Raw genomic sequence first — 20,660 nt, 5'->3', positions numbered from 1 at the left:
TGAGCACTGGTGCACAGCTCAGTCAGAATCGAGTCCATCTGCTGTACTGGCCCGGAACACATGGGGCAACTCCAGCGCGTCTGTGAGTGGGCTCTCAATTATGGGTTTCAAACTTGGTGTTGAGGAGGAAGCGAGGGCGTGAAGTTTCGGCGCGAGGTTGACGGCAGTGAAAATGAAAGCCATCCAGAGGGAACGAGGCGGCTTGCGCAGCGGCAGAGGAAGATGTGAGATGAGTTGTCAGGAGAGTTCAAATCTTTAGAAACATGTCAAACCAAAAGGAGTTTTCGCTGAGAAGATGTCTTAAGAGGGTGCTTGTGCTCAAGGTTGAAAAGGGGGCACATGGAACTTTTTTATTTATCTAATTATTTGTACTCATTTGGAAAGATACTTTGGGCACCAAGGAAAAGAAAGGAAGCAGTTATTTTATGGGTGTCCGTCAGGTCAATGCACAAACCTACGCCCGACCTCAAGTCATGTGACACATACTAAATAAATGATGTGAGAGTGAAGGAGTCTAACCTTGTCCTAATTATACCTTATGTGTTCCATCAGTGCTGTGCACTGGCCTATTTTCATCGCTATAAATTTATCACCCTCCCCTCTGTTGTGAGAGATAACCCGCACTCATTTTAGTCCATCTCTCAAGACCGCCAGGCGGAGAGGAAGGCAGGAAAAAACTGGTGGCACTGTGTCACTGCCTCCGCTGGCAGCTGAGCTCTGCTTCTATGCCCTCGAAAATCACTTCCGCTTTGCGAGGGAGCCAACCAAAAGTGTTTTCTGTCAGATAGAGTGAAAAAATGTTCAGCATGATTTACCAACCACATGATCAGAAATACTGATAGCCGTTCGGAACTTAGTATGCCGACATAGTTGAGCCAGAACTCATGAGAATATAACTCAAAGTCTCGCTTGGGTTCTTTTGTCAATGATGAAACAATACGATCTTTTTCCACTTAAATTGGTGCAAATCGAGAATGAATTCAATGAATTCAAAACATCAGACAGACGTCCCATCATCAGTATGCACGCAAGCGTATTTTTCTAAATGCTCGTGTATTACAATGCTTGAATGCACCACTGAAGATGCTTAGACTTCTCTCTCGCACACTCACACACGAGTAAAAAATCTCAAAGAGCCATTGTTCTGAGGGTACTTAACCAACCTTGATTTTTAAAACACAGCATTGCCTTCATCCAATCTCTTTCATGTGATATGCAAAGATTTTCGAAAATCATTCAAAGGGAACTTCTTGTTTCTTGGCCTTTGTTTGACCTTCAACGTCTGGTTTTTATCAAGAGCGCCTAAAGATTTCCAGCGATCAACTTGTCTTGCTTTGCACGTGTATGAGCAACCATCTACAGTCCATCACGAGCAGGCGAATTCCCACTCAGCCCACCAGCATAATCCTGAAATCTAATCCACTTCCAAATGCCCTTGGAATGACACGCCAAAGCCACAGTTGAGTCCAAACGATCTTATAGACCCTGACAGAGGAAGCAGTGATGCAGAGAGATTTCCCGTCGCATGAGGGACGACCAGGAAATGGAGGACACCAAGTGGGTCATAGTCCATATTCATGCCATTCAATCCCCACATGACCTGACGTCACAATAATACCAATAATGGCCGTCTGTCAAGCCGCCGGTCTGTCAGAAGCGCCGGGTGGGAGCCGTTGCCATGACAACAACCATAAAGCCAGCAGGACAAGCCAAGATGGCTCACAGATACATTTAATATGACATTTAGGTGATGTGCTCTATAAACCTTTGGCTCATATGGCTTAGCCCCCAAAGTCATATGAAGGCTTAAAACACAGCACATCCATTTGCAATTTACTCTCCGGGGATAGTTTGTATTGTAGCTTTATTAAAAGTAGATTTATACTACAAATGTGTCATCTTGGCATGTGGAGAAAAATAAAAAGACGTTGCGGATACTAATTTCTGCATCTAACAGTTTAGAAGCGCCGCTTGGCTTTTGACTTTCCACTTTGATCCGAGTTACTGCACAACTGATCTGATCATCCGCGGGCAAATGTTGCCTGTCACACCTAAATTGTAAAGTCGAAATTTTCCAGAGTAAACGTCTTGTGATTCATTGATCATCCGTGGAGACAAAAGCCAGTGTCAAATAGCACCTCTCGATTCATTTCTAACACCTCCAGCATGGCCTATTGTGAGTGTGATTCCACTTCCACACTCTCATCCACTATCCCGGGAGGGATGCGAGGAGCTCTGTGATTGGAGCATTTCGTTATCACCTATACACAGCCACACTGCCAGCAGGATCGCCGTTTCGACAGGAAACTGCAAATCTATATGTGCACGAGAGGGTCTTACACATGTGAGACTGTTAATAAGAGTATTTTAATGCAACCGCCCCCCTTCAAGGACGACAAGGACAGAATCTGCGTGGCTCGGAAAAGACGAGCACGAAAGAATGAATGACCGTGGCTTGACATTAAAGGATTTATTTAATGACATTGTGGATATTTTTTTACGAAGCATAATCCTTAAAGTACAAACCGAGAGTGCCATTAATTTAGCTTTTAAGACGAGCGACATGGTGGAGAAGACTTCTCGAGAGAGTTGCATTTATTTATGGCAGCGTTTGTGCAACTTGTTCTCACTTATTTAAATATTCTGGTGCCACTGACAGCTCAAGGCAAGAAAAATAAGAGGGAGAGAAAGACGAGACAATATAAGAACACTGCAGAAAAATTGCAGGTTTACATAAGTGGGCCGTTGTTACTGCACGATTATTAGTCATAAATTTGCTTACTTACAAAGAAATTGGCATTCACCAATTTGTATGGTTGTTTAGGAGAGACGCGAGATCACACAAAATGTACAAGCTGAAGAATGTTTTGGTTTTGATTGAGTTGAATATATGTAATTTGATCCCCTGCAACACAACCAGAATTCCAAGTAATTATCAACACTTGTCATGTGCATAAATCACCATCAAGTTCCTTCAGTCTGGAGTTGCAAGAAAGATGGGAGAAATATTTTTCCGAGGTCCCAGCAGATGGTCTTCCAACAGTGATGTCAGTCTTTGGTTTTGTATTTCGTCATGCCTTCTACATTTCAGCCTCTACTTCAAAGTTTACAGTCATCCTATCAAAGTCAAAAATGGAAATTCTCTGTGGAAGTCACTGGAAAGCCTTACATCTTCATCTACATTGACATCGCCTTTAGCCCTCCTTGTGCTCGAGATGAAATATTTCTAAAACAGGAAACTGAAAGGAAGGTTGTATTTGAAATGTGAATTTCACTTTCTCTTCCTCCAGCGTGGACTCTTTGAAGTCCTGCCAGGGTGTTTGCAGTGGAATTTCAATTGCTTGCTGAAATGTTTCACGCCTTCGAAAGGTGAAGATGCTCCAGCATCACTGCTCCTTCATGTTCGACCTTCAACAACATAAATGATGAAGGTCAAAAGACTTACATTGGCGTCTCATTTCCGTGAAGTTCTGATCCCAACGTTCCTGAAAAAGAAAACACGACATTATCAACCTAGATCACATTGTCACGCTTTACACACATCACCGAGCGTGTTCAAATAATCAGATGGCGGGCTAAAGCGCTTGAGGCCGAGTCATGTTCAAGTTCAAGCAAGGAAATGTCGACTTTTCTTTGACCTACTTTCCTCCTCTACTCTCAATAGCGCATTTCAATGGCAGCATGCTCTCACTCATCCATATTCCGCCGGCTTTTATAACACCTGCAGGGTTTGAGACGCTTTGACAATGTTGAATGCGGACTTGGGTCACCCCCGCACTTCGGCAAACACTCTCAACCACGTGTCCTGTATGATAACACCACAAACGGGTTAACGCTCTGCCACAAGATTGTGTTTTTGCATCTTCATGCGCATAAAAATCCATGTGAGTATTGATCTTTTTCTTCCTCCAGTATTATGTGTGTTCATTACATCCCAAGCAAAAACCAAACTGAAAGCCCAGCTATCGATTTCTTTTTTGACACACTCTGTAGAAAATACCCATTGTTTCATAATGACCTTCAAAATGTAGCAGAAAACTTTTGTTTTCCACAATCCATCACTTTGACAGGACATTTAAAACATGCACAAATGCTGCTGCGGCTTCCTTTTAACATTTGAGGCAGAGGGTATGTGTCAAAGACTCTCGGACAAATTATTAATAATAATAATAATAATAATAATAAATTATTATTATTATAATAAATTATTATTATTATCTATTTTATTGAAGATCTAATTGGAGCAGCAAATTATTGCGGTTGTTAAATCCAAGTTTTTTTCTAGATGGCTTAAATAAAGCCTCTTCTTTCTCAACACAGTAATTCATACCTTTGTCACATCTCAGGTAGATTACAGTAACGCACTTTATTTCAGTCAGTCAATCCTCCATCGAAGTCCAAAATGCTGCCGCTTGCCTCTTGACGGCTTCTCATGAGAGGGAGCTCCTACTGTATATACAGTAACTTCTACTCTGACATTGCTTTTTAAAGATTCTATTTGCCGTCTCTTTTGGCCACACCACTGCCGATCGTAAACATTGAGCGAACATCTTTCCCCCCTCGTTGTGTTTCACTTTGATTTTTCAGAGTGCTATGACCTTTAAAAACAAAATGTCAAGAAACAAAGCCATGGAGTATCTACACCTCTTAGCTGTGTTAACGGCGCGAAAGGTCATCCTCAAAACAGCTTTAAGATCTACATACAGAACTACAACAGCAACAAAAAACACCAACGACAAGATATTAGACATTTCTAGTAGCTCGAGTGCATGTCAAAGGTTAATTGAGAATAAGGATTTGCTAAACTTACTATACCTATGACACTTTAAGGGATTGAAGGTAGATTTGTCTCGCAGCAGCAACCTCCTTGCTTCATTGCACACAACTGATTTGAAGGACTAATGTCAAACTGCACTTTGCAGGTTGCTTAAGCCACAGTGAGATAAATTAGAAATGAGATCGAGGCATCAGACTGGAAGGATCTGCTGATTGGGCCAAAAGCTCCTTTCACAGGCCAGGATGAGGAATGAGGTTTTTTTTCCCAAACCACATTGCAGGGAAGTGAAAGCCAATGATATCCTCTACTAGGTCTATTTTTCAACACCCATCCCAATGATATTCAATACCGCATTTGATCCATTAGAGCGTGATTAGTGCCAACCAGGATCTGACCTGAAACTTAAACCTGATTAAGTGAAACTCTGATGTATTTTGACATAACTATGATGTGGAATAAAATTATGATACGCAAAGCAATTAATGAGTGCTGCATTGAAGCTGCATGCAAGTTTGACACCATCGAAACACACCACTTGGTTGACTTCCTCCTCCACCAATCACCATCTGCTCTCTCATTTGGACATCCCCATGGTGTCTTTAGGGACCTCCAGAGCAGCTCACATAACATCCAATAGTGAACACTGAATAACCCAGAACTACAACTGCAAACATCTATCCAATCAGCAGATCCAGAATTTCTGGATAACTTTCAAGAAACCAGAATCAATGTTGTATTGTTCGATGTTTACTGGAGAGCTTCTCAACCTTTGAAATGTGGTTTGAAGTTGCTAACTAAAATATAAACCTCTCAATGACTTACATAACACACAAAAAGGAGACAAAATTTAAAATGGAGTCCGGTTGTCAGCTGAAAAAAAAATAGAAACAAATAAAAAAAAAATCCCTCATAGACAGTATTTAATGATGAAATTCAATTGCTCCAAGATCAGGTCACAATGTTGAGGTCATAATGTTTAAACTGCATAAAAGCTCCCTCGGTGCTTTGGCAAACCAAAAAGGAAAAGGCTGAAGATGATAATGTTTCCTTTCGAGCAGTTTGTAGCTTTCAACGAGCAGATGGGAGACGACTCAAGTGCAAATCTAGCCGCTGAGGCAGCGTGACAACATTTTGGGAAATCATCGCATGCTCGTTTCAAAAAACCCTCAACATTTTAGGATCACCTCTCATGACTCAGTCGCTTGGTGACAACTCAAGCAGCTGGATGAATTGCAGCTCGCCTGCAATATTTGGAAGCGAGCGTGAGTCATCACGCCGCTGTCTGCCATCCTTCGGTAATCAGGAAGCATCAGGGTTGTTAGCGAACACATATCAAACAAAAATAACACCACGCTTCTTTTGAACATCATATTTTCTAGTCTTGTGTGGCAAAGTTCACATATTGGCAAACTCCCACTTTGACCAAAAAAAAAAAAAAAAACTAAAACATTCAATGATTATTTTCCCCTTGTTTTCCTTGAGTCTACCCCTCATTGAGATAATCGATGAAGCTGCTTTTATGTTTAGTGCCTCTGGAGGAAAGAAGTCAGAGATTTATTTGTGTTGTTTGTTTCTCGCAATCTATTCATTATTCAAATCAATTCAAGACATCATCAGGATACATTAGTCAAGTCACATCGGTCCTTTGTCACCTCCACTTGAGTCTCCAGCTCTTAGTCGAATCAATAAATACGTCAGCTGTTTTTAATGTCGTACGCGCTCACGTTTTCATAGATCATTTGTGTCCTAACGGGGGGATGCAACACATTCAAGATATTCATACATCTTACATGCATCCTGCTGCCTTCATCTACTCAAGAGAATCTGTCAGATGTGGACAGTCAAGTGGCAGACGGTGTAAATAGAGACTGCTGCTAGAATGCAGGCTGACAGTGAACACAGCATGCTCGCTCTGCAAGACCTGGCTCCAGAGAGACAAAATAAACACACAAACAGACACACACATATATGGAGCATGCTGTTTATGCATGGACACACAGCCATAAAGCTTGCTCATTGACACACTTCACAGGGGGAGCAGGTAGACAGCACCTGTCACTCACGGGTGTCACTCTCGGCAGTAAAAATGAAATGAAAATAAGCTACACGTGCATATTACAGGCGAATGGAAAACAATAATGTGGGGTCTCTGAGGACGGAGTGATAAACTCAATTACCATGTGACTTTTTTTGGAGACTGCTACTCAAATTGCTGCGTGGTGCCTGTGGGAATGAAATGCTAAAAAGGATTATGTGAGGCTGAAGGTTGGGAGATGGAAAATAATGATGATATAAAGCTCCCCTATAGCTCCATTTTGTTGGAGTGTAACATAAATCTACTGCATGCCAATGTTTGCAAATGGAAACCACTATTTATCACTTTGAAATTTGTGAAGGTTTGGTGGACTCGCTATTTATCACTTGGGACTTGTGAAGGTTTGGTGGACTAGATTGAATCATTAACTAGGATTTCTATCGATCTGAACCTCATAGTATTTCTTTCCACTTAAATGAAAGCACACACAAGAGGAGCATTCAAATTCATTTGCCCCCTTATGTAATTTGTGTAAATTGCCGCTGCCTTCATGTGTTACATCAGTGAAGATTAATGAGTCCGTCTCTAAAGATGGCAAGCCATGATTACCTCCACTGAGCGTCACAGATGAGCCTGTGTTTAGGCTCATGAGCAGATCCTTTCCTTCTCAAACCTGGCCATTTTATGATGCAGTTGTTTTATGCTCTTTCTATACAGCTCTCACAATGTTTCTGTTTCTATGCAAAGTAGAGTTAATGGTTGGCTGCCCACATGTCGGCGTGGATGCTTTGTGGCTTTGGGCCAGCGTTGTCTTGTTATGTAACGCTGTCAGCGATGAGCTAAGCAACAACAGGTTACAGCTGCCAGCCGAGCCCAACAAGATGCGTTTGTGTCGGAATGATTTGCTCAATCGGCTCTTTCGCAAGGTTGCGGAGCAGCAATGCGCTCGATTGAGCACAAAGTGTCATCCGTCCGAAGTGTCAATAGTTGAACCTGTTGAGAAGTATTTCTGTTTTTTTTAAATCATAATGCTGTATCAAAGGAAGTAATACATGCAACATTTCTACTCATGCAAAGTAATAGCAGCCATTACACTAGCGGGATGACTCTCTCAGGAGACTTTTTTGGAGGCTTCCAGTGGGAGAAGTCGTTATTTGCACACATCACATTCAATAATGGCCCACTGAGAGTCACAGCATTAAAAATGATGCAATTACCGCCGTCTGGAATACGGCCGACGGTACTGTCAACAACCTGCCTATGGCAGTAATTCTCAATTTAACATTGTGTTGATTAAGTTTGATCAGTTGCTGGCGGCAAAAAGTCCAACTTCATTCATTGCCCTGCCACTGTGATTGTGTTAGCCTTGAACACAACGCCGGCTTGCGCTTGCGCACAAAGGAAAGCGAGCTGAGGAGATCAAACTAACTGGAACAAATGGCAGCACCTGGCCAGATGGCTCTAACGCACGGGTGGCAAAAGATGGATGGATGTTAGCGGAGAAGCTCGCATGAGATGAGGGAATTGGATTTTTATTAAAGTAAAGAAGACGGATGGCCGAGTCCCCAAAGTGGTGGTTCTGTCAGAGAGCGACTCGGAAAGAAGGCCAGCTTGTCACATTTAACAGACAAGAAAGAAAGACACATTGGAAATTGGAACAAGAACATGGCGGCCTACTGTAAAAGCTCATGGGATGCTCTCGGATGAGACAGCTGCTGCATTTAGTCGGGAGTGTATCTGGCTAGCTTCACGTTATGCTCAGATTGGATTGTCTTGTTCATCTTAACCTTGAACTTGCTCGGAAGTAGCTTAGAGAATCTTCGGTATTCACCATCACTTCTTTTGTACCAACAAACAATTTTTCACGTTGTTAAAGAATTTTTTTTTCAAAATGCCACTGCTGAAAATTACACACTAAATTTATCACCTTCGACCAAATCGGGCACGATGCACACTGACATGCAATTAGCATAATAGCTTCAAGGTCATCACAGCTCAAATTCCCCTGAGACAAATGGTGCCAGAAGTACATTTTTATGCTCACTTGACCCAGAAATGGGAGCACGGTGTTAGTCCTCTACAGTAATTCAATAAACACAGCGATCCAATTATACTGAACTTCCCATTTTCTTTAAGATAATGTCTACATGATACACAGCGTGAGCTAAACACTCAGTAAATTGGGATTGAGGGGCAAGGATAGTATTCTAGGCTAAGAACAGAATGAGCTCACTATGCTTTTTCCCCTCAGAGTGAGTCTATAAATTCTGCACGCCTGCCCTGCGGTTAGCTGGCAGTGTTAGCACAGCCTTTAAAAGACTGCATGAAACAGACATCTGGAGCGTCTTCAACCACAGGCACAAACATCTGCTGCAGCACAGTGGCAACAACATTGCGCCGGTCCAACTGTGCCAAGTGTTTCTCCAAGAAAACACAAACACATTTCAGTTCTGGCTGGAGAAATTACATAATGGCCATTTGTTTTTAATTTGTTAAAAGCGACACACATAAATGGTGAACTAAATCATCATCAACATGTGTCACTAAAACGTAAGACGCTGTGCAAGTGGCCATGATGTTGCTGCTGGTCGGAGAATCAGAGTTTCTAAAATATCGTCAAAGCGAATACGGTTTAGCAGCACTAAATTGAATTAATGTGAGCAAAAGCGCAGGATTAAAATGATGAATTAATATTTTCAAACTTGAGACAACTTAAGCCATTTTTCTTATTCATATATTTTCCTCTCTGGGAAAAAAAAAAGTGGATTCCTGTGATTTAAATAAATAGGACTGTTGTTGCCCTGGGCTCTCCTTTAATTTTCCACTTCACATCCTGAGTCAGCCTGAGCAAATGGGACGAAAAAAAATAAGACATGGTGGCCTGTTGCAGCAAAACCCAGCATGACCTGCAAAGGGGAAAGCTATAGGTGAAAGTGTGACATAATGGATGAATTCCCTGATTGGAAATTAAAAAAAAAAAGCCTTTAACCTAGTTAGTGACCGATGATGGTGCAGTTGAGAAACATGCTACGACCATCCGCCTCATCTATTTGTAAACGCACCTGAGTCAAAGTGAGCTCAGTTGCAACTCACGATTGTCTCGTCGTGTCGCAGACTTTGCGCTGGCATGATGGGTACTCCTCCGCCAAACAAGCAGCACGTCAGCCTCGAGCTTGACGGGATTGTGTTCTTTGACCGCCCACTGAGACTTAACACATCACACTGAAATTGCTAAGCAGAACCCGTAACTACTATTAGCCCTCTTTAAAGCGAATGACAGAGGCGGTTCTTTTGGAGACCGGCTCGGTGGAAGAAAAGCCTCGTCATCTGTCAACGACCCACTCGTGTTTTCTCTCGTCGGTGTCGTGAGCGTAATGAGACGTCTCCTCTGCTGTTTGCATTGCTGTCATAAAAGTCGGTGGTGGAGGGGGGGAAATAGTTTCTCCGCTCTCTGCGTTGTTATTTTGACCCCCGCCTCCTCTCCATCCCCCCCCCCCCCCCCCGCTTTCACCCGATGCGACTGCAGAAAGCTCTTTAAAGATGCCCAAGGGCTTAACCACTTTAACATTATTACACGAGCATGTCTCACTCAAAGCAATCCCAAGCCAATTGAGAGGCTTACATCTTGACCATGCTAGCTCAGAGGAGAGAAGGTCCCGCCTGGCCTAGTGACATGGCCAAACATCACTTGGTTGAGTCATGCAATCTTATGTAATTCTGTGATTTAATGCAGTTTGTTTCAGATAATCTATGTTTTTATGAGTCAATGCAGTGTATAATCAACATTTAGCGTTTAATTTGCAGAAGACTTGTGAATTGTGTCCTAGCAGCTCCTTGTAAATTGCTGACTGTGCATGCACTGTTTTGACTTGTGAACAAAGACCTTCATTTCTGAAGCAGATGATTATTCAATAATGCGTCAAATTGCCATAGTATAGCACCAAGGACTTACTCAAAGTCAGATTTTGATTGCCTAAAGTACTGTGGCAGACCTTTATGAATAATTTTCACGAGCTTTACATTATTTGTGCTAATTAATGCAGCAGGAGATTTACCAAGTCATTTTGAAACTCAGCAGCGTCATTGCGCATTTTTCCAACTTCAATCGTGCATGCAACCGGGGCTGTGAACAATTATTGCTTGAAATAATTGGCAAAATTAAAATGCATTTTGCATGAATGTGTGCAAGGACAGCTTTAAATGCGCACGTCCTTTGATGATGATGACACACGTTTAAAAATGGAGGAAACAACAATTGAGGCGCATCGTCGGAGGTTTAAAATTATGGATCTAATCCCTTCCGAAAGAAAACCCAAAAATGAGGCTTAAGAGAAATAATCTGATCATTTTAGGTTATTTCTGCTCTCTTTTATTCATCGGATATGTTAACAAAATGACAAAAAGAAACCCCAGCTTGTGTTTTACTTGAGCTTTGTGGGTATCAATTGTCTCCATCACTGTCAACCCAAATAAATGTATGAACGTCTAATATTAGTCCACAAAACAAACTAATGAATAACTAGTTTTGAAATCAGAGACTAGTAAAAACTATTATTTTTCTTTTTAAATATTAATGGTAATAAAACTTGCTAACAACATCTCTATTAGTGAAGACAATTTGTAATTTTAGCATTGACATAAACCCGATGCAGAATTTGTCTTAGCGGGCCAAATAGCAGGCCAGATTTGACCCGCAGGCCAGAGTTTGACACCCATAGTCTACATAATGACTTTTTCCAAGATCCTTTAATGTGCTAACAAAGCAATTCAATAACTGAGAATGTTTTGATCTGCTTGTAATCTTTGGACTGTGTTCAATGGCAGCCATTAATGATGTACCTTGTCCGTGTGGGTGCCAGGATGAGACAGTTTCTGGCATCCTCTGTTTTTTCAACCCTCCACCTCCACAAGTACAAACAAACTACCTGCTAAGCACAGAAAGTTACATAAACACTAACGCGCTTGTATTATTTGTAAGTGGAGCTCCAAATGGGTTTAGAAAACATGAGGGAATCTCAGGTTTTTAAAATGCTGCCAAAAATACTACCTTGGGGTTCTTCAACTAGAAGTTCATGTAGAGTTTTGCTTTTCTGATTTTTTTTGGTGAGCTTTGCCATAGTACAGTATCATATAATATTATCCTACTTAATAATTATTAACTATTTTTTTTTATATATTATTATAAACTATATTATATAAAATATTTTTGATACACCTAAATGCTATTAATTATAATGCACATGTTTGATGTTCTTATGTCGGCTTGAAGAAATTGCTTGGAAGTCTTCTTTTCATTTTATCAAATATTTTCCGTTCATATTTTTATACTTTCTCGTGAATACGTAGACGAGAAACAGATCCAAGTTTCCGAAATATGCCCGCAGCTCTGGCTAATTAAATGTTTTATTTATTACTCGCAAGACCAGATGGGATACTCAACTGACACACAATCACGGCAGGCAGACACACAAGCAGATGTGCAACCCCGTTCCCTCGCTACAGGCCACTGGAATACACGTCTGCACTTACAAAATGGCACAATCACGAGCACACGCCACAAAACGCTGCCACCCCATCTTGGCTCACGACGTCATCACTATTTCTACCCACTAAACTCACAGATATGGGGCAGACGGCAGGTGGTTTAAAATCCTGAGCCAGACACGGTCACCCATTACATTTCCGCAAAGTGCAACAGAAGTTATTACGCTTTACGGCAGCGATGAAACATGAGGCGAGGAAAAAAAAAAGACAATCACAGATGGATGAGATGAGAGGCTGGGGCAACAAGAGGAGACCGAGGGGAAGTGGAACAAGGTCAGCTTGATGAGATAGCAACAGCAGGAAGTGATAGAGGAGCATCGAGATGAAAGTGGGATGTGACCCAATGACCTTAGGTGGGCTAGTGTGGATGCTTTGCCAGCACATGGATGAGTAACTTTGTGACATAAAAGCAAGGATAGCCAAAATTAGAGCGCTTTGATACAGCTTTGCACATGGCTCCACACACGCTGCGCTGACGTGTTCATGATGCCAAAGCTCCACTTGTGGCCAGATGACGTGGCCTTAATCTGCCCCGCCAGGGTTTATTTACCATTTTAAACACGTTAGCCCTTTTTGCAAATCGCAGCCGCCATGCTATTTGTGCATGTATGTGAGAAGTCTTGTGTTTGAATCGGAATCAGCACGCTTGATAATAACATTTAGGATAGACGAGGAGAGAAGTCTCGTTTGCTACATTTTATTATTTCAGTGTTATTGAGCATGCCTTTGGACTTTATCTAAATGCTTTACGCCTTAAAGAGGATTAATGGTGCACAGAGGCTTGAAAAGGTATCTTGGCATAGATAGTCTTAATCTCAGAGGAACAAATTCTTCCTCATCCCGAATGGAATAATGGAAAACTAATATACTCCACGGGATTTGTTGTCTATGCAGGCATGATAAAAAAAGATATGGAAATTTAATTAAAACGATCCCACAGTAGCTCTGAATTACGTACAAAAGTTGCGAAAATGAGCAAATGAGAGTTCAGTAATAAAAACCGCGATGAATGCACCACTCCGCATAAAAAAAAAAGTAGAGGCTGATAAGTAAATTTTTTTTTAAAGGCCAACTGTTGAATAGAAAGTGACACCAGCTCACTTCTTGCACTTTGAATGAAATTCTCTGAAAATGTTACAAGCATGCTGAGGTTCCAGCAAAGTGAGAGAATATATTCATGCCGTTGTCACCCATTGTTAGAGGAATATTTCAAATTCAGTAAAGCACATGAAGGCCATGCAACAGCAGCACGTGGAAATGAGCAGGCTGTCTCAGGCTATTGCACAATACTCAGCTTCTATTTATTTTTATTATTACAATTTATCTTTTATGTTGCAATCATCAGACCGCCCAAAAATTCGGACATGTAAAAACAGAATTCGGCAATATAATCCATTTGACTTCTAACGACTTGAAGAATATAAATTCACGTGTTTGTTAAATTTCATATCTAATTTTCTCATTTTTGTTCAATTCTGTATCTGATTTCCAAACAAAATGTTAGACGGCAGCAGCAAGTCCAAAGGCTGTTCATCCCGGCCCGGCTTATTTTAGTAATAGGTCCTCATCTGAGGATGACAAAGTGGCTGTGATTTGTCTCATTTTGGGTGTTCCACACGGTCCAATTACTGCTATAATTGAGGCCGACCTTGTTAATTAGCACATACGATAAATTGCTTTTCTGGAAGAGCAGAATGCAAGATGGAGGTGAGAAGGTGAACGTGTGAGATTGGAAAACCTACTCTACCTGGATGTCAGGCTGAGCCAAACATGTGTTATGTTAACAATTTCAAACACTTTCACCCATTTCATGTCTGACAATCCGATAAGGTCAAGGGTGTCCAACTTATTTTTGTCGTGGTCCACATTGTTGCTATGGCTTCCTGAGCAAGGCCGTTATGGTTGTGAAGTTTGAACCCTTATAAATGTAGAGTGGAACCTCTACTTATGAAGTTAATTGGTTCCGTGGTCGGGTTTGTCAGTAGAAACGTTTTTAAGTAGAAGCAACGTTTCCCATAGGAATCAATGTAAAAGCATATGATGCGTGCCGGACTATCCTAAAAGTCTCAATTTTTTACCCTATTTTTCCATGTAAAACATACATAAAACCAAAACAACAGTTTTGCTTTTTCAAACCTCATAATAATAAAAATAATTTTTTGGGTAACATGAATTAACGGCACGTTCCAGAGAATAGGATGGGCATTTTCCAGAACATACACATGATGAGATCATAACGTTTTTTTCGATTTGGTGAAGCAAGATGGGACTCATTAGCCGATGCTATTTTGGTACTCCCTGTTCGAAGTAACTGTTGTATGTTTTGAAGTTTTGTTAAAGTCACAAGGCAGCTCAAGTGCGACAGCAGCTGTCGTGTTAGTCAGTTAAGACCTTGTGCACACCTACTGCATTCCACGGTTGTCAGATTGAAGCAAACGTTCTTCTTCCTACAATATTAAAATGGAAATGACGACTCTCTTTCAGTGTTTATCAAGGTCATACAGAAAAAAGGAATCGAAGGTTACTTCACTGGGGGAAAAAAACCCCAACTTAATTATCAGTCGTGCATAAATAAAATGTGTTAAATTGATGTCATTTTGACCTCTTCTAAATTTGAATAATTTATGTTAACACATTTCAATCAGAAGATTGTTTCTTTGAGTTCTCTTAAGGTGTTGTTTTACATTATTACAAAACAGAGTTAAGGTTCCTAATTCCAACTGATCCTTGCTGGCCAAATTATTGAGACCAGCCCGAGAGCTGGTGAAACAATAAAAGAAAATTAAGATCGCAGCGACAATTATTTGTTAACAACCTTTGTGCCCACTGTTAATTTGCAAAGGGCAGCGTGGTTCTATCATGCTGCGATCAAATATGGTAAAGTCCAATGTGATCATTAACGACCCATGATTGTGTCCATCCTACCGACCTTTACATTCCTGTACGTACGTCGTAATTTGTGACCATTTGTACGCAGAGGTGCAGATCCTTAAAATTTAAGAATCAGACTCGGTTGGTGGAGCACTGGGTAGCACGTCTGCCTCACAGTTAGGAGGGTGCGGGTTCGATTCCACCTCCGGCCCTCCATGTGTGGAGTTTGCATGTTCTCCCCGTGTCCGCATGGGTTTTCTCTGGGCACTCTGGTTTCCTCCCACATCCCAAAAAACAAGGCCAATTGAGCACTCCAAATTGTCCCTAGGTGTGAGTGCGGATGGTTGTTTGTCTCTGTGTGCCCTGCGATTGGCTGGCAACCAGTTCGGGGTGTCCCCCGCCTACTGCCGATGACAGCTGGGATAGGCTCCAGCATGCCCGCAACCCCTGTGGGGTCAAAGCGGTACAGAAAATGGATAGATGGATGGACTTGGTTGGCAAAACGACGCCAAGACATTCCGACTTTATAGGTTGCGCAACAATAGTGCAGACCTGTCTACTAAAGAAAAGAGAGGAGAGCCAATTCATCGATTGAAAAGTAAAGAAAAGGCAAGTGTGCAGAATTCGGAGGGAGAAGCATTTGCGAGAGTGAGATGTCATACCGAGACGTGATGAAAGCTAACGGCTCTTAGATACGTATACGACTCTTAGATGCGATGTCTTAGCACTTCCTGCTGTCATCACAGATGAATTATGTATTAGGCTTATCAAAGTGATGGCAACAACAAATGGAGACCTAAATGAAAAAAAAACGGAGCATCAACAGTAAGCATCAGAGTGATACGGTGGACCAAATGTTCTTGTCAGCTGGGTGTCGAGCCCACGTCGTCGCTTAATCTCACTGTGAAATTCAAATTGTCTTCCATGACTGGAAGCTTGGCGGAGCTAAAAATAACAAGAAAAGTAGTTACATCGTGGGAATAGCCATAAATGTCTTGGACGGTAGAAAATGGGAGGGAGCTCATAAATTAATAATTTGAAGTATAAAAATTAGCTCCACACAAGCCATTCATCTTTGTAATGATTCGCACAGAAAGTCAGGTAGGAACATTTCTGGCTCTGGTCGTTTGGATTTAATTACAGCCCAATGTGGACGGCTGCTCAAAAATATGAAGGCAGTAGTGTGCAACATAAATCCAAACAATCTACATGTAAATTGGTGCTCGATTGTGATCACGATAGGAATTTTACTTTTGTCTCCACCACATAAATGAGACTTAATTATATGCACGCAAAAAGCTGCAGTAACAATGGCGGACTCATTAAAATTGAAGCCATATTCACCATCATTTTACCCGGGAAATTTATTCAATGTAATCAGACGTTCCTAATAATGACAACAACCGAGTAGGGGAGAACATAATTAGATTTGCTCATATTGTCAAAGAGAAGCAACACAATTCCTTGCTCTGTTCAAAGAATTACATTGTGCATTGGAGATCGCTTTCAGCCGGGGGCGAAGAGGTTTGTGTGAAGAGGGTCTTGGTGCAAAACAGTTACAAAGAGACAAAACATCTCACACGGATTTGCCTCGAAGGTTCTACAGAATTTCTTAACTTCAGGCAACTGGAATGATGACAATGATACACCCCTACTATTTTTTTAAAATTTGTATTCTGATTTAATATCGATTTAATTTATTGATTTCATTCATTTACTTTAATATTTGATTTAATATTATCATCGTTAAAAATAGAACCTCAAGTGTTGAGCCAAATACCAAAACACAATAGCTGATTTGTAACGACAGCAAAGTTGACAAAAATGTTTGGGTTTACATTGGATGAAGATTTGTTTTAAGTTGGAACGCGAAGGTAGCGACACAAACCAAACAGCAGGCGCTTTAAAAGCTTTTGGCTTGGGGTTGGATTTGTGTCCAATAAGCCATGCAGAGGATTAAAGTATGTTAATGCAATGCCAACACAAAGTGGACACCACACACAGACAAGCACACAAACGAACAAAAGTCTTTGCACACAAACAAAAATAAAATGAGCCATTATTGGTTCTCAAAAATCATTAATCATATTGAATGACATTGGAAATGATTAGTTGCACTCATGTTGATATCAGGCTGCACTTACAGTGAAATTAATCTGGTGTGAAATATGACCACTGATGTTCCTCAGGACAGAATACAGAGGACGCCGGTGACGCCGAGCACTGCGACCATGTTCCATGTCCTCTGCAGGCGACATTGCTGCGTAACCAAAAGTGTCCTTTACCCCAATTGCTCCTCATCTTGCATTCAAAATATTTACCATCAGATAGATTTTTTTTTTGTTTTGCCTTTGCAAACAAAAGTCCTGAGAGATTTATTAGGACAAGCCATAGCTTGCATGTATGCATATTCTGTCTGGTGAAGTGTCCCAAAGCCTTCAGGATCCACGCTAGTTCAATCCACACAAGACAAGGTCAAGATACACCATGTCCCCACGGCCAATGAGCTAATCCCCCTCGGCAATTCTCATATCCTATTCTCCAACACTGAGCTGCCCACTCTCTCATTTGCATGGTCCCGATCACAGTAGCAAGAGAGAGAGAGAGAGAAAAAAAACATTAACAGTGTAGATAGAACATCAACACACTCTACCTTATTACTTTGCCGCCCAGGTCAGAGAAGAGCCAATTCAGAGAGGAATAAATCCTGCAACACAAAAGAATCAGTTTTAATCGGCAAAGCAAACACAATGAGAGAAAAAGACATTTCTGGACTTTTTTTCCATCTGGAAAAATGATCAAAACATAATCACACTGTTTATTTTAATGAGAATTTTTATCGCTACAATGACAGAAAAAGTCTGACGATGTGATCTTAATCAGGATCTGAAATGAAATTCATTAAAATCAATTTCCAGCTCGAGATAGGCCAATTGTACTAACGCGCCGATAACACATTTTAATTACACAACACTGATTAGATTCGAGGCTTTTTCCTGAAGCAGGAAAAAAATCAGGAAAGTAAGTGGCATCATTTTTTCCCCACATATATGACCTGATGTTATATGTAGTAGAACATAACATAAAGGCAGTTTGTTTATTCTTAGCAAGGAAGCTGACGTTATATTAACCAGCAATGTGTAAAAATATGCCAACTTGACACATCCCAGATTACGACAAGAACTCAAGAGGCATTAATTTACGACAACGAGCTCTTTGCCAGGAAACTGCGTTCCTCGAGACAATCAATAAAATCGCTTGGGGCAACCGACCTGAGTAACGCTGATTAAATTGTTTGGTTTATTGAAGCAGCAATCAAACACAAGAGTGGACTTTTGTTCTCGCCTGATGATACCAGATTGGGTGCCACTGAGCTGAGCTGATCACAACCGACCGTTACCTGACCTCCGCTTGATGAGAGGAACCCGACCTCACTGGAGGTTTGCCGACTCTCGTCATCCTGGCCACATTTTGGATTTTGCCAATGAGGTTCATCTTTCATGAGCGTGAGGTTATTTCATGTTGGCCACAGAGAATTTTCTCTCTCATGGTCTGATGTGTGTGCCTTTATAAATCATGTCTAATAAACTGAATTTATCACAAGCGGACTCCAATTAAGAAAGAGTAGCAGCCAAAGGATGAGTAGTAAAAACTGCTACATGGCAAAAGTTTTATCATATAAATTTTATAATAAGGCAGTTTGTTTATTAAGTTTGTATATAAATTGGTCGGTGCGCCCTACGACTCCCTTGGATAGTTTAAAATTTAAAATCGACATGCATAAAAACACTTTCGGTTCATCTGGCAAACTTGTCTTTGTGGCGTAAAAGCCAAGGTTCAATAATGCCAATAATATATTGATCCTTGAAAGGGCACATATGTTTGTGTTCTGAAATTCCCTTGACATTCTCTTTGAGACTGCTTGAATGTGAACCCCGGGGCGGGGGTGGCCGCTCTGTTAACAAATGGAATCGAAATAAGATTCTTTTTTTCAGTTTTCATCATTGTTGCTAGCAAACACTGCTAAGATTCCATTAACTGTTGGACTTCAGCTTCATAAACTAACATAAATAGATGTACAGGAAAAAAAAAAGATGATCAGAAAAGTGGGCTGCAAGAGGCTGTGCCGCTGTGTTGCTCAACTTCATGCTCCACTTTTTGCCTCCTAAAAGTTTTAGTTATGGCACACTAAACTCCTTTAAGTGCACCACAATTACACATACTTGCTCCTGAATTAAATGTTAGGGCAAAAGAAACGTCGGATTAACGCTGATATATTTTTTAAAGAGCTGAACAAATTTTGGCATGGCAAATTTTACCCGGTTCCTTGATCTATGGAGTCATGTATAATCCCAACATTATCATTGGAGGCCTTCTACGATCTCCGTCGATCTGTCCCCCTTGTCAGGCTGACAACCCCTAATAATCCCTAATTGTGTAAACGGCCGTCGTCGTAGCAACAGCCTGTGAGCGTAACAAAGTGACAACAAGGGATGAGAGAGGACCAAAAGGGACAAAATGTCTCTGTCACAAATGCAAAGCTAATATGGTGACATTTATTCTCTAAATACAAAAAAAGCAAATTTGTCTCCTTCCATCAACTCATTTTCCACTTAGCCATTCTGATGCTGCTTCCCATTTTCTGTTGGATTATTTCTCCCTTTCCACATCCCTCTTTGTTCCTTTCGTGAGTATTGGAACACAACTCTCCTTCCTCCGCCTACCAGACTTCTCCGTCAACACCTCCCCTGGGCTCAGAGCAGACCCCACAGGAGCAAGAGCACTAAAATATTGATTGAAGCCCGATGAAGGCGACCGCCAGCACACTCCGAGGGGGGTAAAGGGGGGGTGGTGGCCATCCAGGACCGCTGCCAGGAGGAGTTTGCGCTAAGTGAGAAGGATGGATGTCATTTGCTTGGCAGACGGAAGTGAAATGATGCAGTGTGTACGCTTCCCATGTACTGCGCCATGAGTTTGTCTTCATCCCAACGGCAGCCAATGCTGTTTATTATACAGCCCTCCCCTGTGCTTCGGTGCCCTTCTTCTGCTTTCAATGCTCCTCTTTCATCTCTTTTTCCCTCGCATCTGAACATTTCCCCCAACCTCCACTCTCTCTCTTGGAATGTAACACCAAAGTGTGCAGCTAACTTGTGATTTTCCTGATTGAATTTCTTTGGTATTGGCTGACTTTTTTGCTCTCTTTTGAAGGTGAATTTGCCGAGTATAAGAATTGCCATGGAGACGACAATCTTGCTCTGAGATGAAAAGATTGTATATTATTGTATGATTCCTGAGCTCTCTAGTTGAGATTATTATAATACTGGCTCATTTTGATCTATTTTCTTCATGAACCACTTATGCCTATTTAGTGCCATTTGGTGCTTTAAAAAGAATCACTTCAATTTTGACTGATTAAGTAGAAATGAATTCTCA

The 20,660-nt window shown here is 41.3% G+C and overlaps 1 protein-coding gene across 4 annotated transcripts in view; it reads right to left on the bottom strand.

The window, feature by feature from the left end:
- dlgap4b (discs, large (Drosophila) homolog-associated protein 4b) overlaps window positions 1–20,660 on the bottom strand; it is a 51,999-nt gene that overhangs the window by 16,714 nt on the left and 14,625 nt on the right. For 3 of the 4 annotated variants that reach the window (XM_088389991.1, XM_088389992.1, XM_088389990.1), the window contains exons 2-4: window positions 17,881–17,934; window positions 17,372–17,487; window positions 3,446–3,485 (exon numbers count right to left, since the gene is read on the bottom strand). The gene's annotated coding sequence lies outside the window, so the exon portion shown is untranslated. The remainder of the gene's footprint in view (window positions 1–3,445; window positions 3,486–17,371; window positions 17,488–17,880; window positions 17,935–20,660) is intronic. The other variant, XM_088389989.1, reaches the window with a different exon arrangement.

The sequence above is a fragment of the Syngnathus floridae genome, chromosome 11, assembly GCF_059516105.1.
Source record: "Syngnathus floridae isolate MCC-2025c chromosome 11, RoL_Sflo_1.0, whole genome shotgun sequence".
In the NCBI taxonomy this organism is placed as follows: Eukaryota; Metazoa; Chordata; class Actinopteri; order Syngnathiformes; family Syngnathidae; genus Syngnathus; species Syngnathus floridae.
The sequence above is the reverse complement of the archived record's forward strand: the minus strand, read 5'-3'. Positions and strand labels throughout refer to the sequence as shown.